We start from the raw sequence: 24,117 nt of genomic DNA, 5'->3' as shown, positions 1-24,117 counted from the left end.
CATTCTAGGCTCCGTTTCATGTCTCATGCTCTGCTTTCATGGGAGCCAAGCAGTGGCTGAAGTGAGTTTTACACGTAAATAGCAAATGAGAAAATACAAACATTTTGTCCCAAACCCAACAGCTTGTGTTGATTAATTCAAATGATCAAGGTTGAAATTTCATTCATGTCAGAATTCACAGTGGTGCTATGAATATGAAAGCAAATCTGAAAAATAATCCTGCATTATAAGATAGTAAATTATTATCTTTTATATTTTACTGCAGACATTAGTAATTTAAAAATGGTCGAACATGGTATTATTTTAAATATTGACAGGTCATGCTGGGTGCAGTGGCTCACACCTGTCAACCCAGCACTTTGGGAGGCCGAGGTGGGCAAATCACTTGAGGGCAGGAGTTTGAGACCAGCCTGGCCAATATGGTGAAACCCTATTGAGAGGAGGGGCCAGCTGGGCTTCCTGGGTCGAGTAGGGGCTCAGAAAGCTGTGAAACTCACTCATTTCCTGCATCAGGACTTACTTCAGTCCTGGATGGATAATATTGAAGATATATGCTTAAACCAGGATTTGTACATGTGTTTTCTTCCCCAAGAAAGCTATAAACAGCAAAAATTTTGCTGTAAATTTCCCTGTGTCCTCTGTCCCTCTCTCCCTTCCCCCTCCCCGAAACTAAAGTAAAAGGAATGTTAACTGCCCGTTTTTCTGTGACTAGTGGACCTTATCTATGCTCCCAATTCCAATTCCTTGTAAACATACTTTGTAAAGTCCTGTAAGATCCTGTCTCCTTTGCCATGCCACTGCAAGGTCGTAAAGTAAATTAAACCTAAGTTGCAATTCCGGTTTTTCCTCAAAATCTAAGACATGTCACAAAATAATTTACTGCCTTTGTTTCCCACTCTGGTAACATCTTCCCGCTGCACGTATTTCCCGTCTTAAAGAGTTTAAAAGGCAATCGCCCAAAACCAGCAGTGGCTACCCGTTCGGGACCTCTTCTATGCTGTGGAAGCTTTGTACTTTCACTCTGCTCAATAAAGCCTACAGCTTTTCCTCTCTATCGGTCCGTGTCTCTATCACTCGCTGCAGTCAGCCACCACACCACCTCTTTGGCGTGGCTAGGCAAAAACCTTAAGCGTTACACCATCTCTACTAAAAATACAGAAATTAGCCGAGTGTGGTGGGGCACACCTGTAACTCCAGCTACTCGGGAGGCTGGGGAATGAGAATTACTTGAACTGGGGAGATGGAGGTTGGAGTGAGCAGAGATCTCGCCACTGCACTCCAGCCTCGGTAATGGAATGAAACTCTATCTCAAAAAATAAAAAAAAATAAAAAATAAAAACACTGGCAGGTCAATACTGTGTCATGAGTAAATATATCATTAGCAAAGTTCTTCTAAATATATACTGTTTTCTATTTAGTCCCTTACAAGTAAGAGTACAAAAACAGAAAGATTTTCCATTATAAATCATGTAAATGTCTGTATACATTATACTAAATCTTGAATGATTTCTTCAGATGTAAACACATCTTTTCTTTCCCTTACAAAAGATGATGAAGAATGGAAATTTCTAAGATTGTTATGCCTGTTTTAATCTATGCAACAGGATATATGACAAAATAATTCATATTTAAAATATAACAAGATAACCAAAAGTATCACATTAAACAGTAGATTAATGATACTACTTTGATATTTCTGAATAATTTTATTTTTATAATGTTTGAAAGCATTTAGTTACAGATATTATGGTAGAAAAGTAAAAGCCCAGTTATTTCCAGTATTTAGTGAGCTTTCCTGCCAGTAATCCTGGTTAAAGTAGGGCTTTTCTTCCAAGAGCCTATTTGCCAAGCCCCTTGATAACATTTTATGTACAATAACAGTTGATTCATGTGTGGAGAGTACGGTATTGTACTCAAAGTCTTTTTAAGAGCAACTTTCCAGTTACACCATAGCTTAAAATGGAAAGCTGAAAAGAAACACATAAGGACATAGTATAAATCCCCAGACCAGAAGGCATAATATTACTAACATAAGTGTTTAGCATCAAAATGTCAAAACCCTTCATGTCTTATAGACTGTAACTTCAATTCTGAACTTTTGAAGAGATGACCACTTATACAATTACCATTTCTCCTTCTTAGTGGCAATGAAAACCTTCCTTAAGGTTACCTACAATCACCACCTAACTTTAAGCAGGTTGCTAAGCACATGCCAACAGACAAGAACAGATACCCAGCATTGGGGCTACAGAAGAATAACTCTTTGTTTGTTTGTTTTTGTTTTTGTTTTCGTTTTTTAGACAGAGTCTCGCTCTGTCACCCAGGCTGGAGTGCAGTGGCGCTATCTCAGCTTATTCACTGCAACCTCTGCCTCCTGGGTTCAAGCTACTTTCCTGCCTCAGCCTCCCAAGCAGCTGGGAGTACAGGCACCTGCCACCACACCCAGCTAATTTCTTTTTTTTTTTTTTTTTTTTTGTATTTTTAGTAGAGATGGGGTTTTACCATGTTGGCCAGGCTGGTCTCAAACTCCTGACTTCAGGTGATCCACCCACCTCGGCCTCCTAAAGTGCTGGAATTACAGGCATGAGCCACTGCACCCGGCCAAGCATAACTCTTATGTAAGAACACTGTTCATCAACTTTGTGTTTGGTTTTTATTTAGCACAGCACACAAATGTTCATCCCAAAGGCACTTGCTTAGGAGAGAAAAAGCCAAAGCATTAAGCCTGAAATTTTTTTAAGTGTCAAAAATGATACAAATAAAGTTTTGAGATGAGGAAGGATTTTTATTTGTTTGTTTTGTTTTTACCATTTTATGAAGCCTCAAATCTCAATTTAGCTTAGTGACTAAATACAGAAATGGCAGTCTGTTTATATTTAATTCCTGCCATTTAACTGAAAAAGTTTAGACAGAATTTTGTTTTTACACTGAGTAGCTCTGCAAAATCCGTTATTAGAAAAGTTGTGTCTTGCATATGTTTGACTCTTCTGAAATGAGGAAATATGGATTATTAGATTTATTCCCTTATATCAAGCCTCAAAGAGGTCTTACAATTAAAAGTAATGCAAATCATTTTTTAAAGTAAACACTGATGTCTGAGTACATGAAAATTTATTTTATGACATATGCTTTCAACAATTTGGGGATTTAAATAATCAACTAGAGTGAATATTAGGCAGTTATCAAATGCTCAATTATTTACTTGTTAATTTTTAATTTCAAAATTAAAATTTTAATTTTTAAGATTTTATATGAAAAAGTTAAAAAGTCATTTTTAAAAATTCATTATGTATGCAGTTAAATATAATCCAAGTCAATGTGAGGATAGAAAATATAAATTTTGAAGAGTTTGTGCAGAACCACATAATTTCTGTAGAACCAAAAAAGATAGTCTAAATAACAGTTCAAGCAGTAGTTTCTTCATTTTAAAACCCAATGCATTATAAAAATAATCAAACAAGCAATACATAAATAAATAGCCAAGAAAACTGTGGATATTTGTCTTTAATAATTTGGTGATGTCTTTTCAACCAATGTATTTGGTTGCATCAGCAAGAGATAGACATGTGTACTCTTCCTCATTCCCATACTCTTCCTGGCTGACTTACTGATCCACTACCTAATGAGGTATTGACCAACCATGGTGACCTAACCCTACGCAGCATGCCTTTTAATGACCACCAAGCCCAGTGAATAGCTCATGTGGGCAGCAATATTGTTTTCTCCCTGAAAATTCCATTCACTCCTACACCTTCTACTTCCAAATCAATATCTCCAACTCTGTTCTCTCCTCTGAGCCTAAACAAACATTTCTAGCTGCCGGCTTGACATTTCTACCTAGATATTCTTTTTAGAACTTCAAATATAATGCATTTTAAAACCAAATTTATTTCCGTCTATCTTTAGATCTTCACACTGTTCTCTTGTCTATTTTCAGAAATAACATCACCACAAGAGCACAGGTGGAAAACTTTAGATTTACATTTAAAGTCTCCATCACTGATGCTGGAAATCGTGGATATGGGGAAATGGTCAAACCTTTCAAATGAAGCCTTCCCATTTCCTCTTACATTTATCCTCTACCACCTATTCCTAATATGACTATCCTATCTCAGATTCCTACCATCTCTGTCCTAATTTACAGAAACCTCCAATTGATAGCTTCTCCTCTGAGAGTAGGGATAGGCTGGAGTTCCTCTCCTGATCAAATCTGTTGTTTACATCATACCAGTGAATCTTCCTAGCCATAATTCTGAAAGGCTCCCCAACTTACTAAATGAAGCCTAAAATCAGGTCCCTCATGACACAGGCTCATCTAGGATCCTATGTTGTTGTTGTTGCAGCCCTGTCAATGCATATACTCTGATTTTAAGCTGAATGCAATTAAAAAGGTCACTCTCTGACCTTCTCCCATCTTTCTTCCCCCCCCAAAAAAAGCCATAAAAGAATTATCTGACCCACCTCTCCTGAAAGTGGGTCATAAGACCTTCATTCAAGAGAGGCCCTGCACTATACTTAGAGGCCAAGAAGAATCTGAACGACTAGGCCTGTGTTAATCCATTTTATATTGCTATAAAAGAATGCCTGAGACTGGGTAATTTATAAAGAAAAGAGGTTTATTTGGCTTATAGTTCTACATACTGTACAAGCATGGCACCAACATCTGCTCGGCTTCTGGTGAGGCCTCGGAAGTTTACAATGATGGTGGAAGACAAAAAGGGAGTAAGTGTGTCACACGGTGAGAGAGGGAGCAAGATGAAGAAGAGGAAGAAAAGCAAGATGAAGAAGAGGAGGTGCTGGGCTTTTAAGAACCAGAACTCCTGTGAACTCATTACTGTCAGGAGGGCTCTAAGCCATTCCAGAGGATCCAGTGCCATGGTGGCAGGCCAGGTTTCCATTAGCAACCAGAACAGTTTCCAATAACCCTTCACCATAATTTTGATGAACGCATAAGTTAAACTTTGAAGAACTGAAGAAACTGGTGCCTGAGTACAAGGGCTGGAATGCCAAAACAAACCCATTAAGACCATACCCGGGTTTTCTCAGACCCTAAAGTCTGATCGAATAATAATAGCATTCTTACACACCTCGTTTTGTCTTAAGATTAAGAAATTTTCCAAGACTCTAGAGAAAGCTTTCCAGACCTCAGACCCCAGTTAAAGATTAGACATAGATCGAGTGAAACACTCCTGTTTGTAGGTGCAACCTCACATCTAGCATGGAGCTTAAAATGTATGTAAGCACTAGAACAAAACTTGTAACTTTGGGTTGGTCTGGTGAGTTACTCTGACTTTCTCCTTGTAACCGGTTGCAGAAATAAACTCCCTTCATTCCCAGTCTGTCTGCATCTTGTTATTGGACCGGGAGAACAAGCAGCCAGACCCCAATTCTGTCCAGGAACACCATAATTCAAACATCTCCCATTAGGCCCCACTTCCAACACTGGGGATTACATTTCAACATGAGATTGGGAGGGGACAAACATCCAAACTGGATCAAGACCTTGCTAAGTTGCCCCTAGTTTATTACCATTAGCTTCTACCCCTTTTGTCCAATAATACATCTACACGACTGTCCATTCTTCATCAAACCCAAGCATTTGAAAACAAGATTTCCCTGTTTTGGGAGTCTTGATTTCTGACCACTCTCTTGTCATGTAACACTTTTATTAAATAAGTCTTATGCTTTTTTAGGAAATGAATATACTCCAGCCAAGATGGACTAATCACCATTTAACAATCATCTCCCACACTCACATCCTGTGAGTTTTTACTAGAAGTATTTCATGGGCTTATAATTTCTCTTTTGAATACTGTAACCTCTTTAAACCTGTTAATGCTTTAAGAACTGGCAAGCTCTTGGAGTAGTCAATAGTACTTGCTATGGTACTCCACGTAACCCACAGGGATTAAATTATGCACCAAAATCACTGAAGATGCAAAGCTCTCTTTAATCCAAGTCCTACACTGAGAGGTGTATTATATTTGATTGTAGGAAACATTAGTCTTTTGAGTAACCAAGTAAAGTATCCCAAGTAGAAATCTAATTAGAATTTATTCATATTTTCTCCTAAAATCAGGGATGCTAGAAAAAAAATGATTTTCCCATTGCAGCTGCAGTAAATGTTCTTTTCTGGAGGCATTTACATGCATTTTTAAGAGCATATAACGAACCATCTCTCCAGCATCATGCAATTATATGTGGCAACAGACACAGAAATAGCTAGTGGAACGGAAGTTGATGTGTTTTACAGACTGAACATTAACCAATTGTATGCAAATAAACTAAAAATTATTTTCAATTAGCATAGCAATCTTTTATACAAAAGGGAGACCAACATAACATGAAAAAGACTAGTTCAGCTTTAGATGTAACAAGAAAGTGAAGCATAATGCAAAATCAGGACAAAGATATTATTTTAGCAACTCAGGACTAAATGTTGTACTCATAATCTAGTGATAAGGGATTGGTAAAACAGACTCACATTATAGAAAGGCATATATATTTTTCCATTCATTTTAGATTACTATAACCAAAGCTACAGACATTATCTGTCAATTTCTTAATTTTAGATCTCAAACTCTAAAGTAGAATCTCATGTTTCCTTAGTTTCCTCATAATTTGCAAAATTATAAATTTTCCTATTTAATAATCCAGCATTTCTGGACTGAAGGTTTGTGATATTCTAACATAAACAATATATTACAATGGTTTTTATTTGATTTTCACCCTAAGCATTGGGCCTTTTCAAGATAGAGATGAAAGCACATTTAAAACTAGTTTAAGTAATGTAGCAGCATGATTACAAAATAAATTTCAAGTTCCTGATCTTGCGTCATTAATTGCAACTTTGCTTTTTGGACAATCATGGTACCAGACAGCCAGGTGCCATTTTGAATTTGGTTTTCTGGAAGGTGCATTACTTTTTCTTCCTGTTGTTGCCCCAGAAATGACATTAACTTGATCAGATAAAATAAGTAAAACTACCTTTGATAAGAGAAGGCACAAGCAAGCATGACAGTCACAGCCATGGCATCTTAAACTTGGAGAGTCTCCAGTATTTCTATAGGATTACTGCAGGGCATTCAGGGTCTTGCTGCTTAAACACTCAAACAGTCAACAGCTGTCAGGCTGCCAACAAACTGCCTTTTTCTGGTAGCAGCTGTGTCTTCCATCACTAGCTTCCTTCACACAATTGTAGTGAACCAATAGCAAGCATTATTTCCCCCTGGATTATTAACAGATTACTGCAGGGGACACATGAATGAGAAGGAACGCTCCTTTATTAGACAATTGAAGGAAGTGGGGAGAAGGAAAGATTAAAAGGTGTATTTTATTAACTACTTGAGAAAATTATCATTGATACCTACTTGAGAAACATTTAGTTTCTAATTCTATTGCTCAGTTTTTATTACGTGCTTGCAGGTGGAAATGAGGTATGAATATTCAAATACCTTTCACATGTAAGTTGCCGTCCTTCCAACCACCACCAATTTACACTATGCCTTCATTGTCTCCCTTCTCTTCATTTAAAACATGAATCCAATTTCCTCCAAAGCAGTGACAGCTCTTGGCATTAAGGAAGGTGAATAGGTTATGAGAGATCCCTAGGAATCCATAATAAAAATGAAAAAGAAGATAACTGGCTTATTTTCTTCATGGTATAGTTTTACCCTTCCATTTGTTCATTCTCCTTTATCTTTCTCCATTTAGTCTCTTCTATCCTGAATAGAAATGGAGCTATGTTCCGTCAGTGAAGCAGCTTGATGAAGTGGAGGACATTAGACAAACTTTTAGTAGGGAGACAATCAATTAATATAAGCATGGTTTTCCATTTTTAAGGTTTCATAATAGTCTCGACATCCAGATTCATGTCTTGGCAACTAACTGTAACACACATGGTAAAGGCAGAAGGAAATGATTTTCAGTGGCTCACAAACTATCCTCAGGATCCCCTATGAAATATAGAAGCAAACACAATTATTCCTTGCTCTTTCCTGCCATCTTCTTCTCTCTCTTCCCAGTTCCAGACTATCTGTTTTATTATGCTTGTCTATGAAATTCCCAACCTATCAAAGACCAACTCATTTAAAAGTACCCATACTTCAGTATTAACTGTCTCTCCTTCTGGTGACTAATCAAAATTTCGACACTGAGGTTGTTCTCAGCTGATGTTAAGTTGAGATCTAGCTAAAGTATTGCTGTTAATGTCATCCAGAGGGAGCTACCACAGGCTTGTTTTAGAAAGTGGAGACAGAAGAGCATACAGACTGGACTATCTGAGAAAGACTGAGTCTGCATCAAAGATCTTAAAGAGTTAGGAGAGCATTTTGTTACACTTCTTGAATTCAGAGTTATAATCAAATTCTTTTCTGCATCACATGGAAACAAGTACCTAAACAGGTGGCATAAGAGACATTGTCATTTTGTTGTTAAGATAGGCAAATGGCAAGAGAGATTATTTTGGTGGAAATAATCAGCCCGAGAATACCCAAGGGTGCTTACGGTATATATAAATGAAATATTGGCACAGAGCTTAGACTATTGCAGGAAATAAAAACCAGGTAAATCATACCAGAGGGAACAGTCAGAACAAAACTTAAAGCAAAATATTTTCTAACATCTGCAGTCAAGTGCTCTGCTGGAAAATGTGAAAGATGGATTCCCTCTGGTAGCAAATGAGAAATTCAGTGGATGTATTTACAATGTTCTGTATATATTCATTGGAACATATGGCTCAATGAATTATTCTACATGATAAATCTCCACTGAGGCAGCCTGCTAACCATTCAGGTCCCAAACCTTCTGAAAGTGGCAAAACCTCCTGCCAAGTGGTGTCATTCAGAAGAACAGAGGGTAAGAGAAAATAAATTGCATGCAGCATTGGTTATTTGAGAGTGCTCCCGTGATCTGTGTAAAGCAAGGGGAGATGATGCGCCTGACTTCATCTGAGGGTTCTCTGTGTGGGTGGAGGGGCATTAAACTTTTATTTTTTTCCTAATCAGTGATTGCTGGGAAAGCACATAGTGTTTAGTAGGCAGACTCTGGTTTCCAGACATATCTCAATCTGTTTCCATCTATCTGGATTTGAAGCAATCTGGACCTCTTCCAACATTCTCTTGGCTCTGTGGCCCATTTATCCTGAGCTGTGTTAATGAACAAGATGTGCTGATTTACACAGGAGACTCACTTCTTCACTGAGGAGGTTCTTACGGCTGACTTGCTATACTTGACCGTGAAGATGATGCTCTCTACCGAATTACATCGGCACAAGGAATTTACAGAAACTGGATGTGGCTGTGATAAAAAACAGAGCAGAGCACAGTTTTGCTGGGACAACAGTGGCCATCAGGTATTCTCAGAGTCCAAGGACAAATTTTAGATAACTAATGTCTTTACAGTTTTGTCATTTGTAAAGTAGTTCTCATTTACTCATTACCACAACCATATGAGATAAATAGTATCACTATCCCTGTTTCACAGCTCAGAGCCAGATGGTTAAGCGCCTGTCCTAAGCAGGAGCTTCACTTAAGTCCTGTTTCTATGTCTGAAATTATATTTTATATATACAGTGGACACTTGAATATGAAGGAATTAAAGTGCTGTGTATATTTTCAGTGCTTGAAAAGCTACTGCTAGATATATGGGTTTCCCAAAAGTTATCATCAGAATGAATGCAGAAAAACTGGAAAATTATACATTTATATCTAATGACTAACTTCTGAGTTCATTTGCAAGGGGGAAGTTTCAAAAATTTCACCTTTGCCTATAAACAAAAAAGAGTAGCAAATTGCCTATCTGTGATTATATTTGCAAAACTGTGTTCTTCTACCATTAGAAAACTTACATACATATGAAAACACTATAATTTTGAAAGTCATGGTATCTTTTTTAAAAAAAGCAAATGTGACTTTTTTAATGAACAAAATTTAATTTTAAAAAATGGTTAGATTCCCAGGAAATGTAAATTCTGCCTAGGCAAAGAAAGTCAAAGTAGCTAGGAATGTCTGGTAATGAGGCCTGAGCAATAATCTGGCAACAACAAGCACAAAACTCTAATCCAAAATAAAGTACAATCTATCACACCCTCCAAACTATGTTCTCCTAACTAATACTATCAGGGATCACAATTAGCCAGATAATTATAATTTCATTATACTAGCCTTGTTTCTGCAGATTCTAGCTTAACCGATACATCACATAGCTGATTCTGAGTAACAAGTGTATATAGCCGTGTCTTACAATGTGTGATCATAGTGAATGCAATCTGTAATCTTTGGGGCAAATGGTCACAGGCCTTGCATTGCTTACTACATACCTTTAAAATAATCTGAACTTCGATGCAACATTCTGTTGACAATAGCAATAAAGAGGACCAATGAGGACTTGTTCCAGCTGACTACAGAATTGCTCTGATGACCTCAACCAATTTACAAAATATATCAATTCATAAAGTTTAGTTATAGGGCTCAACTGGAAATATCTATTTATTAAAATCATCCTGAAAATACAATCTAAATGTGGGAGCATAGGGAATTATCAAAATAAATTAAAGTAGCTGTAGATAGATTAATACAATGAAATTGGATTTTTATTTTTTATTTTTATTTTACTTTTAGTTCTGGGACACAAGTGCAGAATGTGCAGGTTTGTTACATAGGTGTACATGTGCCATGGTGGTTTGCTGCACCTATCAAGCCATTATCTAGGTTTAAGCCCCACATGCATTAGGTATATGTCCTAATGCCCTCCCTCCCCTCGACCCCCAGCTCCCGACTGGCCTGGTGTGTGTTTTTCCCCTCCCTGTGTCCATATGTTCTCATTGTTCAACTCCCACTTATGAGTAAGAACATGTGGTGTTTGGTTTCCTGTTCCCGTGTTAGTTTGCTGAGGATGATGGCTTCCAGCTTCATCCATGTCCCTGAAAAAGAACATGATCTTATTCTGTTTCATGATTGCATAGCATAATATGGTATATACGTACGACATTTTCTCTATCCAGTCTCATTGATGGGCATTTTGGTTGATTCCATGTCTTTGCTATTGTAAATAGTGCTGCAATGAACATACATGTTCATGTGTCTTTATAGTAGAATGATTTATATTCCTTTGGGTATATACCCAGTAATGGGATTGCTGGGTCAAATGGTATTTCTGGTTCTAGATCCTTGAGGAATCACCACACAGTCTTCCACAATGGTTGAACTAATTTACATTCCCACCAGTGTAAAAGTGTCTCTATTTCTCCATAGCCTCACCAGCATCTATTGTTTCTTGACTTTTTAATAATCACTATTCTGACTGGCATGAAATGGTATCTAATTGTGGTTTTGATTTGCAGTTCTCTAATGATCAGTGATGTCGAGCTTTTTTTTCATGTTTTTTTGGACACATAAATGTCTTTTTTTGAGAAGTGTCTAGTCTGATCATATCCTTTGACCACTTTTTGATGGGGTTGTTTTTTTCTTGTAAATTTGTTTAAGTTCCTTGTATATTCTGAATATTAGGCCACTGTCAGATGAGTATATTGCAAAAATTTGCTCCCACTCTGAAGGGTGCCTGTTCACTCTGATGATAGTTTGTTTCTGTGTAGAAGCTCTTTAGTTTAATTAGATACGATTTATCCATTTTGGCTTTTGCTGCAATTGATTTTGGCATTTTCATCATGAAGTCTTTGCATGTGCCTATGTCCTGAATGTGTATTGCCTAGGTTTTCTTCTAGGGTTTTTATAATTTCGGGTTTTACATTTAAGTCTTTAATCCATCGTGAGTTAATTTTTGTATAAGGTGTAAGAAAGGGGTCTAGTTTCATTTTTCTGCATATGGCTAGCCAGTTTTCCCAGGACCATTTATTAAATAGGGAATCCTCTCCCCATTGCTTGTCTTTGTCAGGTATGTCAAAGATCAGATGATTGTGGATGTGTGGTATTATTTCTGAGGTCTCTGTTCTGTTCCATTGGTCTATATGTCTGTTTTGGTACCAGTACCATGCTGTTTTTGTTACTCTAAGCTTGTAATATAGTTTGAAGACAGGTAGCGTGATGTCTCCAATTTTGTTCTTTTTGCTTAGGATTCTCTAGGCTATACGGGCTCTTTTTTGGCTCTATATGAAATTTAAAATAGTTTTCTCTAATTCTGTGAAGAAAATCAATGGTAGTTTGATGGGAATAGCATTGATTCTATAAATTACTTTGGGCAGTATGGCCATTTTCATGATATTGATTCTTCCTATCTATGAGGATGGAATGTTTTTCCATTTGTTTGTGTCCTCTCTCATTTCCTTGAGCGGTTGTTTGTAGTTCTCTTTGAAGAAGTCCTTCACATCCCTTGTTGGCTGTATTTTTAGGGATTTTATTCTCTTTGTAGCAATTGTGAATGAGAGTTCATTCATGATTTGGCTCTCTGCTTGTCTATTGTTGGTGTATAGGAATGCTTGTGATTTTTCCACATTGATTTGGTATCCTGAGACTTTGCTGAAGTTGCTTATCAACTTAAGGAGTTTTGGGGCTCAGATGACGGGGTTTTCTAAATATACAATCATGTCATCTGCAAACAGACAATTTGACTTTCTCTCTTCTTATTTGAATACCATTTATTTCTTTCTCTTGCCTGATTGCTCTGGCCAGAACTTCCAGTACTGTGTTGAATAGGAGTGGTGAGAGAGGGCATCATTGTCTTGTGCCGATTTTCAAAGGGAATGCTTCCAGCTTTTTCCCATTCAGTATAATATTGGCTGTGGGTTTGTCGTAAATACCTCTTACCATTTTGAGATACGTTCTATCAATACCTACTTTATTGTGAGTTTTTAACATGAAGGGATGTTGAATTTTATTGAAGGCCTTTTCTGCATCTATTGAGATAATCATGTGGTTTTTGTCATTGGTTCTCTTTATGTGATGGATTACGTTTATTGATCTGTGTATGTTGAACCAGTCTTGCAGCCCAAGGATGAAGCTGACTTGATTGTGATGGGTACATTTTTCAATGTGCTGCTGGATTTAGTTTGCCAGTATTCTATTGAGGATTTTCACATTGATGTTCATCAGGAATAATGGCCTGAAATTTTCTTTTTTGTGTTTGTCTCTGCCAGGTTTTGGTATCAGGATGATGCTGGCCTCATTAAATGAGTTAGGGAGGAGTTCTTCCTTTTCAGTTGTTTGGAATAGTTTCAGAAGGAATGGAACCAACTCTTTTTTGTACCTCTGGTAGAATTCGGCTGTGAATCCATCTGGTCCTGGGCTTTTTTTGGTTGGTAGGCTATTAATTGCTGCCTCAATTTCAGAACTCGTTATTGGTCTCTTCAGGGATTTGACTTCTTCCTGGTTTAGTCTTGGGAGGGTGTATGTGTCCTGGTATCCATTTCTTCTAGATTTTCTAGCTTATTTGCATAGGGGTGTTTATAGTATTCTCTGATGGTAGTTTGTATTTCTGTGGGATCGGGGGTGATATCCCCTTTATCATTTTGTATTGTGTCATTTGATTCCCCTCTCTTTTCTTCTTTATTAGTCTAGCTAGCTGTCTATCTATTTTGTTAATTTTTTCAAAAAACCAGCTCCTGGATTCATTGATTTTTTGAAATTTTTTTTTGTGTCTCTATCTCCTTCTGTTCTGCTCTGATCTTAGTTATTTCTTGTCTTCTGCTAGCTTTTGGATTTTTTTGCTCTTGCTTCTGTAGTTCTTTTCATTGTGATGTTAGGTTGCCAATTTGAGATCATTCTAGCTTTCTGATGTGGGCACTTAGTTCTATAAATTTCCCTCCTAACACTGCTTTAGCTGTGTCCCAAATATTCTGGTACATTGCCTCTTTGTTCTCATTGGTTTCAAAGAACTTATTTATTTCTGCCTTAATTTCATTATTTACCCAGGAGTCATTATTTACCAAGGTTGTTCAATTTCCATGTAGCTGTGTGGTTTTGAGTGTGTTTCTTAATCCTGAGTTCTAATTTGATTGCACCGTGGTCTCAGAGACAGTTTGTTATGATTTCCATTCTTTTGCATTTGCTGAGGAGTGTTTTACTTCCAATTATGTGGTCGATTTTAGAATAAGTGCCATGTGGCACTGAGAAGAATGTATATTCTGTTGATTTGGGGGGAGAGTTCTTTAGATGTCTATTAGGTCCACTTGATCCAGAGTTGAGTTCAAGTCCTGAATCTCCTTGTTGATTTTCTGTCTTGTTGGTCTGTCTAATATTGACAGCGGAGTGTTAAAGGCTCCTACTATTATTGTGTGTGAGTCAAAGTCTCTTTGTAGGTCTCTAAGAACTTGCTTTATGAATCTGGCTGCTCCAGTACTGGGTGTATATATATTTAGGAGAGTTATCTCTTCTTGTTGCATTGATCCTGTTACCACTATGTAATGCCCTTCTTTGTCTTTTCTGATCTTTGTTGGTTTAAAGCCTGTCTTGTTAGAGACAAGGTTTGCAACCCCTGCTTTTTTTTTTTTGCTTTCCATTTGCTTGGTAAATATTCCTCCATGCATTTATTTTGAGCCTATGTGTATCTTTGCATGTGAGATGGGTCTCCTGAATACAGCACACCAATGGGTCTTGACTCTTCATCCAATTTCCAGTCTGTGTCTTCTAATTGGGGCATTTAGCCCATGTATATTTAACATTAATATTGTTATGTGTGAATTTGATCCTGTTATCATGATGCTACCTGGTTATTTTGCACACTAGTTGATGCAGTTTCTTCATAGTGTCATTGGTCTTTATATTTTGGTGTGTTTTTGCAGTGGCTGGTACTGGTTTTTCCTTTCCATATTTAGTGCTTCTTTCAGGAGCTCTTCCAAGGCAGACCTGGTAGTGATGAAATCCCTCAGCATTTGCTTGTCTGGAAAGGATTTTATTTCTCCTTCACTTATGAAGCTTAGTTTGGCCAGATGAAATTCTGGGTTAAAAATTATTTTCTTTAAGAATGTTGAATGTTGGCCTCCACTCTCTTCTGGTTTGTAGGGTTTCTGTGGAGAAGTCCATTGTTAGTCTGATGGGCTTCCCTTACAGGTCACCTGGTCTTTCTCTCTGGATGCCCTGAACTTTTTTTCCTTCATTTTGACCTTGGAGAATCTGATGATTATGTGTCTTGATGTTGGTCTTCTCATGGAGTATCTTAGTGGTGTTCTCTGTATTTCCTGAATTTGAATGTCAACCTGTCTTGCTAGGTTGGGGAAGTTCTCCTGGATAATATCCTGAAGCGTGTTTTCCAACTTGGTTCCATTTTCCCTGTCTCTTTCAGGTACTCCAATCAAGCATAGGTTTGGTCTTTTTATGTAGTCCCATATTTCTCTGAGGTTTTTTTCATTCTTTTTTATTCTTTTTTCTCTAGTTTTGTCTGCATACCTTATTTCAGCAAGATGGTCTTCAAACTCTGATATCCTCTCTTCTGCTTGGTTGATTTATGATACTTGCGTATGCTTCACAAAGTTCTCATGCTCTGCTTTTCAGCTCCATCAGGTCAGTTATGTTCCTCTCTAAACTGGTTATTCTAGTTTGCAGCTCCTGTAGTATTTTATCGAGGTTCTTAGCTCCTTTGCATTGGGTTAATACATGCTTCTTTAGCACAACAGAGTTTGTTATTAGCCACCTTCTAAAGGCTACTTCTGTCAATGTGTGCATCTCATCCTCCATCCAATTGTGTCCTTGCTGGAGAAGCATTGTGATCATTTGGAGAGAAGGGCCTCTGGTCATTTGGGTTTTTAGCATTTTTCATTGATTCTTTCTCATCTTCGTGAGGTTTTTCTAGTATCAATCTTTGAGGCTGCTGACCCTTGGATGGGGTTTTTGTGAGGACTTTTTTTGTTGATGCTGTTGTTGTTGCTGTTCGTTTGTTTGTTTGTTTTTTCAATAGTCATGACCCTATTCTGTAGGGCTGCTGTGATTTGCTGGGGGCTCACTTCGGGCTCTATTTTTATAGTTTGCCCCCACGCCTGGGAGATGAGCCTGGAGAACAGCAAAGATGCGTGCCTGCTCCTTCCTCTGGGATCTCTGACCTCAAAGGGCACCGACCAATAGGCATACTCCTGTAGAGGGTGTCTGACAACTCCTGTTGAAGGGTCTCACTCAATTGGGTAACACAGGGAACTGGACCAGTTTAATGAAGTACTTTGACTGTCTCTTGGTGGAGGGTTTGTGCTTTACTCGGGGGAAATCCACTCATCTGGGCTACCTGGATTCCTCACAACTAGCAGGACGAAAGACTAAATCTTCTGGTCAGTGGAGACTGGCCACCCCTCTCACTAGGGGCTCAGGGCCAGGGAGATCAAAGTTTTGTCCCTGAGCCCCTGGCTGGAGTTGCTGGAGTTCCTGCAGGGAGGCCTCACCCAGTGAGCAGGGATGGGTCAGGGCCATGCCTGGAGAGGCACTCTGGCCAGTCTGCCACAGCTGATGTGTTGGGCTTGAACCAAGCCATCCAGCCTCCCTGGCTCCAGCAGGGGAAAAGCGTGGCCTGGAACTATAAAGATGGCTGCCACCCTTCCCCCACCCTGGGAGCTTAGTATGTTAGGCAGCTTTAGGTCTGAGTGTTGGCTGCTGCCCCTCCCCAAGGAGCTCAGATGACTTAGATAGCAGGAAGCTGCAGCTGTGGTGATGCCACCCCTTCCACCAGGAACTCGGCAGGCTTAAGCAGATTCTAGCTGAGTGGCTATTGAAAATCTGACTGGCTCCCTGATTGGGACCCTAGGCTCCAGTGACATGGGTTCACAAGTGGGATCTTCCAACCCATGGGTCACACAGTTTTATGGAAAAAGCATGGTTTCCAAGGCTGAGTAGCACACTCACTCACCACCTCCCCTGGCCGGGGGCATGGGGGGGTCCCTGCCCTGTGTGGCTCTCAGGTGGGCTGCCATACCACATTGCTCTTCCTTCTTCTCTGTGGATCACGCCAGCCACCTGAACTTGGATTTTTAACAGGCATGTCTAAAAAAATGCAAGGAAATCCTCATAACCAAACACAAGCAAAACACATTATTATAAGCCAGGAGGAAGAAGAGAATGTAATTAGGATGATAAAAGCCCCATACTGAGGCTTTGAAGTAAAATGCTAAAAATTCTAAAATGACATCACTGGATATATTGCTTAGGAAAATAAGATTTTAAAATAGACTTGATTCTAAGGCTGGCTTTGTTGCATTTTTAACTGTGGACCCTGGAAAATATACTTAATTTCTCTGATTTATAGTTTCTGCATTTGTAAAATGAGGATAACAATACTTCTCCATTGGGTTTCTGAGAATTGAATAAAATAATGTAAATAAAACACCTAGCTTCATACCTAGCACAGAGTTAGCACACAATGAACATTTGTTTTACTTGATGCTTAGGGAAAGGAAGGCACAGGCTCAGTATTTGAGATATGTGGTACAAAGATAACCAGAGACAGCGAGAAAGCAAGGCTACTCGATTTCCATTTCACTTTCATTCTTTACTAAAGACAGTGATCCTCCCATTGGAAAATACGGAACAGACTTGGTTACCAGGGAACTAGAGTATAAATTAGATAAGGAAATGATAAGAGTAAACTAAATTGCTTTACATTACCTTTAAGACTCCAAATACAGATTAAATGCATGCAAAAATAGTAAAAGAATATCCATATGTAATTGTGGAATGGCTACTGGCACATATCTAGACAATATGCAAAGATTTAGAAAAACTAAAAATAATTTTGAAAAACTCTCCAATTTTCAAACATGAGTGGAAGCAGATTCTGGAAATTACAGCATGCTATGCTCTATCGGCCTTTGCCTCCAACTCTTGCTCTGCCTTTTTGTAGTACTCCTATCCACCATAGGTGAGCCCACCAATGAATCCATAGTGGGCAGGCCTTCTTCCAGACCCAATCTTATTGAGACAAAACAAATTTTCTACCTGTGAGAATTAGAATTCAGTTCTTTATGTAGATCCAACTTCTCCCAAGTGCTTTCTTCTAAGTGTCCTTGTACCTTCTCCAAATGATGTGGTAACTTTATATCCACCTCAGGCAAAACTTGAGAATGCCAACCAAGAAGAGGTAAGAGACCAGACTATGAATCAGTGCGACAAGGCATTTTGGGGGGTCTTAGAAATTGCAATTCAGGAGACAAAGATTTGCTGAAGGGTCAAATTGTGTTCCAAAGAGAGGGAGGAGAGTTAAGATATTTTATTTTAATGCTGAGGGTGATTACACAAATTGTTTTGAAAGAGCTATCATTGGTCGAGGCAGCCACAATTCATTGGTTGTCACTGTCCCAGAAATTGCAGCACTGGTGAAATTCAGCTGCTTTCCATGATGTTGTGATCATTGCAGTTTGGCAGTTAAAAGATTCAAGGCAAATTCCTGTTTTTTGGTTTTGTTTTTGTTTTTCTGTGCAAGGTCATGGAGAAAGTCCTTCTTAGAATGGCTTCTTGACTCCATTTTGAGCTCTGCTGCATAGTGATGCCATTTTGTATATCACATTTCACAAGAATAAAAGTTTAGGTGGATGTTTTATGGGTATTTTCCACATAAAACAGTAATTACTAGCAGCTACAATGGCTCCACTGAGAATAAATCATGTCGATTTTATTTCCTTTGCAATAGAATCCCTATATTAGCAAAGAAGAATAACCTAGATAGAATAAATATGGATTTCAGAAAGAAATATGACCAATTTTCCCATGATTCCCTAAGAGATTTGGAGGCTAGATGATAGTAGAATTCAGGGCATTCATAGCTGTTTCAGCTATGGCCAAATTGTAAATTAATATATTGATACAGGCCTCAAGATAGAGTACTAGTTGAGGCATGTACTTCATCCTGCCTTGTTCCCATTTTTATCAGTGATCTATTAAGTCACATAAAGCATTTTCATTAAATAGATAAGACATTTTTATTAAATGTATATGTAACTAACTTAAAATTTAGATTCATTTATTGATGATAAATTTTAAAAATTCATATTGGATTGGAAGAGTAGATTGCAGCTAACATGGTATAACTCAATAGGAATAAATATAAAAAACAAATAATAGTTCAAAAATCTACTATAGAATTTCACAGTAAAAGAAACCTAATGTAAGAGCAGTTCTTGTTTTAAAAAAATGCCTATCATAAGATAATAATGAAATGTAGCTGCAAAAATAGCTAATATTACTCTAGGTTGTAAATAAATATCAATGCCAAAAAAAGAGAAAAGTGAAACTCACACTGTACTATGAATTTTTCCCTCCAAAACAAGTTCACTGCATTTTGTCCTGGACTCTACATTTTAAAAAGATACAGACATGCTAAAGTTGTCCATAGGAGAGCAACAAAAAAATTAAGTGTCTATAAATTACATTATTTGAGGAATATTAGAATTAACAAAGACTGGTAAAGTGAAGGCATAGTAGAAACATAAGAGCTATTATCAAATATTTGAAAGAATTAAGAAGAAAGATTAGGATGTACTGCAGGATAGCTCCAAATGTCAGAAGTAAGATTAAAACTATAGGTAACAGGAAGACATCTTTCAGCTCAACACAATTTCCAAATAAATAAAATTGTAACTGTAAGGTAAGCTCTCCCAACTCAGATGCCCCATGCATAGATTGAAATGACCACTAGCACTCATTTGAGCACTATGGGAGAGGCTGCACCAGGCAACTTCTACAGGTTCCTTCAATCATAAATCCATCAGACCATCAGCATTTCACTTTCAAGAGGGATTTTTTTAGTGCTATTGTTCCCAGTTTCATATTGTATCAAGCCATATTTTTAAAGTTAGTTTCCTTTTGCTAGTAGCCTAAAGCAAAGGTGTATGTTTAGAATTAAAGGAGAACTTTTATGGGATTATCTGCAGATTTTTATGAATATCAGTCCACCTTTACAGACACCCCACAAAAGGGAGCAGTTCATCATTCATCAGCTGTGACCTCTGGACTAGTTTCTTTACTTGGAGAAAAATTGAAGTTCCACCCCATCATATTTATACTTGCTTGACTTCACAACTGCAATACGCCCCTCTAGAGAGAAGTTCATTGTTGGTGTCATGAGCATCAACCAATGGAATCTAAGTTGCTCTCACAATGATTACACCATCCCTCACTCCCCTTAAGTTTCATGGCCCAGAGCATGCCCATGGCTCACTGCCCGCAGACTCATTCTGATCAATGCAACACAAGCATACAGTGTGCGTTCATAGAGCCAAAGGCAATCAACATCCCAGGGTACTCCAATTGTAGACAGAATTTCAGCTTTATTAGGTAACTGTCATATTTGCCTTGGTGTCTCTTAAAATTTAAAAATGGGAGAAAAATATAAATGCAGAAAAGCTATAAGTTAACTTAGCTCTCTGTTGTAATAAACATGAACTATGAACATGCATTATGGAAATTAGATGGAAATCCCAGAGAGTGATAACAGATAAGAAATGTGAATGTGGTGAGATCATAAAAATCATAAGTGTTAGATATCAGAAAGTGGTTTTCTTTTTAAACAGACTGGTCAAGTTTTTTGCTTAGCTTATTTGATATGCCATACAACCCTCTATCACCACAATGCACTATGGAGTCAAAAGGCACAGTAATGCAAAGAAAGTTAGAAATCTAAGAGACAGTATACACAATGGAAAGTAAAGGAAGGAAGTATTAAGGTCTGGAGGATAAAACCCATATATAATTATTGTCTCTATTGAGATACAGATGTGGACATTATTGTCTTGATTTCTCCACATAATTTCTCTGTCTCAGCATACAGGTCCCACTGTGCATTCATTTCAGGGTTTCTTTCTTTAATCTTAACAGTGTTACTTTAAAAGTGGTGGCAAATTTTTTTTAGGTAAGAAAATTTGTTGTTTCACAAATAATAGCCTTGAAAGGATATTATATATATATATATGTATATATATATGAACAGTTTCTTTGCCATGACCAGATCAGACAGTGAATGAGACAAAATAAAACTCTGTAAAAAGAAAAAAGTTTTTTGAGTTTCCACTAGCTGCCCTATAAAGAGAGAGTAAGAATAGTCCTGGGAATCTGGAAAAGCAGAGGGGCTAGGAGCCGTAGAGGAGAAGGCCAGCAAAATGGCAGGAGGCTGTGACGTGTAAACAAAAATCAGCCAGTGAGAAACGTGCAGGTGGTTTGGCCACATTTAAGGATGGGGATAGCTATCAGAATAAATTGTCTGTCTATCGTGCTCTGATGAAATATGCAATCTCCTTCCAGAGTGACCTCACCTTCAGTAACAGTCTAGTCACACAATTGTCTTCTGTGAATTTCAAAATGAAAATTAGGGCATAGGAGCCCGATTGCCCATTTGGATCAACTGAGAATAGATAAATGGAAAAGAGCATAAATGAAAAAGACCAATGGAGAATTTGTCAGCTTCAACAAATGGGAATAACAAGCAATTCAGAAGAAATAGATTCTGTCTGAGAGTATTTAGAAATATTCATTAGGAAACCATAGATGATGTTGAGGTGAATAAGGAATTGAATCATTTTTATTTAAACACCATTCAACAGAATGACCCAAACACACTAGAGAACTAGGAGACATAGGTACAGCTGAAATCTGGAGTAAGCACCTAAAAATTCGCTATTAACATGACTCTTGGTGGTATTAGAGTAGAACAGTTGTTCTCACTCTGTCTCTTTAAGGTCTGACATGGGGTCAAAGCTGGGATTAGGGCAGGCAGAATGGGAGAAACTCTGGGTCCCTATGGCTATTTCAACCAAAGCAGGTCCAATTTTGTGTGGTTTGCACAAGATTATGCACTGATTATGTGGTTTGCACTGAGATTATGTATAATATTTGAATTTAAGTAGGGACCCTTATATTAATATGTAAGTATAAATTAAAATGTTTTAAATGTTGTAATACTATTGCTGAAAATACCCAAGCATTGACTGAATCAGACTAGCAAGTATTTACAGCTTGTGATATGATTTCTAATTTTCCAAAGGGAAGCAGAATGGAGGGTAAAAGGGGAATGAGGAGAAGAGGAGAGACCTGGTGGTCAATCACTAAATTCAGATTTTATTTAATCAGTTTTTAATTCAAACCAAATCCCACCTTCTTGTCCCAATCCCAGAAGTTTTATCTTTAGAAATTCCATCTCATGACCTAGTTTCATGACAATTTCTGTAGCATCCAAATGAAAAAAGTTCTATTTTGTTTTCCCATTCGTTTCCATAAGAATGAATACAGTACAATTTTGTTGCTGAGACTAGATGGCTGTTCACCTCTTCTTTCTGAACACACATCTACACTACAGCTTCCAGCCTTACTTATAAATAGCTGTGGTCATGTTGCTGAATCCTAATCAACAAAATATGAGTGAATGTAAAGTTCACTAATCCCAGGACTGGACCTTTAAAACCATCCATATTCTTCTACCTCTACCTGGGTGTTAATCCCCAGGACAACCTTAGAATCTTTAAGCTGAAGATAGTAGATCTATTGGCCTGGATCTGTGAATACTATTGTATTCTAATGTTGACTTGTTATAAAAACTGACGTTACCTAAACTAGTAAATATATATAACCTTCCTGATCTACTTTTTTCTCCTCTTTAGCCATTTAGCAAAACTTCAGAAGTGTTCTATTCACTATGTAATTTAATTTTCTATATGAACTAACAGAGATGACAATGAAATTGGTATTTATCTATGCCAAACATGGAAACAAAACCTTATTCCATTTAGGGTCCATGGAGAAGCCTATACATTCATCAAAACACATTTTCTGATAAGACTCCTATATAGCACTAATAGGGTAGTGTGGGAGAGTTAAGAATTATCCACTTCCCAAAAGTTTCTCAGCTATATTTTCTAGCCAGTTATTTACTACTCTACCCAAGCAGTTTTAAGAAGGTAGAAGTATGATAAGACCATCCAAAAAGGCTTTGGCGCTTTAGCAGTTGTGAAAGACTAAGCAACTTGACAACTGATGGTAAATCACTTCCCTTGTTTTGCTGGTGGAGACACGCCAGAACAAAATCCCACCTTGGATATTTGAGGTGGTTCACAAGTTCTATTTTGGAATTTTTCAGTTGTCATTCCAAATCACTACAGCATGCTTATTTGTTCTTAAATATCTTCTTCATCTGCAATAATTCACACTTCTTTAACATGTGAGAACCATTGTACATACTCGTATGTGCCAATTTATGTGTTTTTCTTTAGGCATATTCAGAATAAACTACCTATGAAATGGTAGGCAACCTTCTGAATTTTTCTTTGATGATAAAGGGAATTTGACTGAAGGGATTAATTGACACTGTGGGTAACAGAAGATGCTGCAATTTTTTTTCTAGAGGACCCATGAGAGAGGAACGTAGTGAAAATTTAAATACAGCTTGTCCAGAGGAATCTGCTGCAATATATTGTAGAATATTTAGAAACCACAAGTGTAAAATGCAAAATAATGCTTATACATCAGATTTTTAGTGAGATAGTTATTAAAACTCATTTTAATGTCAGAAAAGTTTTATTTCTTTTCTTTTCAGGCCTCAAAAATTCAAACAAAAATCAATGGAGACGTGAAATGATGGTGCCGGTAGATATGGTTGTGAGCTTTGGTTCTATACCACTACTCAACTTAGAGCATCATTTAAATTTTCCTTACAAGGAGGGAGGTTAAGGAGAGAAGAAGGGAGGCACTGGATGTGAATTCAACTTCTCCACTTGTCTCAAATACATAGTGATTATTGAGTAACTTGATCGCTTTCTTAGTTTAATGGAGAAATATATATTGTCATTTCTTTTTGTGCAAAAGTACAAATAAAATGCCATCTAAATGGCATTGCTTTTATAAGGATGAACAGGTAATCTCATGCCAGTTTCAGTTCAGACTGATTGTTCCATCTCTTTAAAAAAGAAATACACTTAAAAATGCATTTAGCTTAGAGAAGTTTAGCAATAATGGTTGCCTAATAAAAACAATTTCTTAGTGTCTTCAACGGGCCCTGATAACGAAATGCATCACAGCTGCAAAATAAGTAGCCCAATGAGTATCTTCTGCTGATTGATCCGGTCTCATAATGAAGTGAAAGCTTTTTTAGAGCCAAAGCAATTTTTACCCACATCATTTACCAGGAGAAACCATAATGAATTGTGTTAAGTTGCCAGCATTTATTGAAAATTTCATCTTAGGATGTTGGCCAGATGTCATTATATCA

General features: G+C 37.6%; 1 long non-coding RNA gene across 1 annotated transcript in view; it reads left to right on the top strand.

Annotated features, from left to right (window-relative positions):
* The first annotated feature begins 9,195 nt into the window (after positions 1-9,195).
* Positions 9,196-24,117, top strand: part of LOC117980062 (uncharacterized) — a 35,270-nt gene continuing 20,348 nt past the window's right edge. Inside the window, exon 1 of the long non-coding RNA XR_004671194.3 lies at positions 9,196-9,352. This is a non-coding gene — a long non-coding RNA (uncharacterized LOC117980062). The remainder of the gene's footprint in view (positions 9,353-24,117) is intronic.

Source organism: Pan paniscus, chromosome 3 (genome assembly GCF_029289425.2).
Source record: "Pan paniscus chromosome 3, NHGRI_mPanPan1-v2.0_pri, whole genome shotgun sequence".
Taxonomy (NCBI): Eukaryota; Metazoa; Chordata; class Mammalia; order Primates; family Hominidae; genus Pan; species Pan paniscus.
This window is presented reverse-complemented; position numbering and strand designations above follow the sequence as displayed.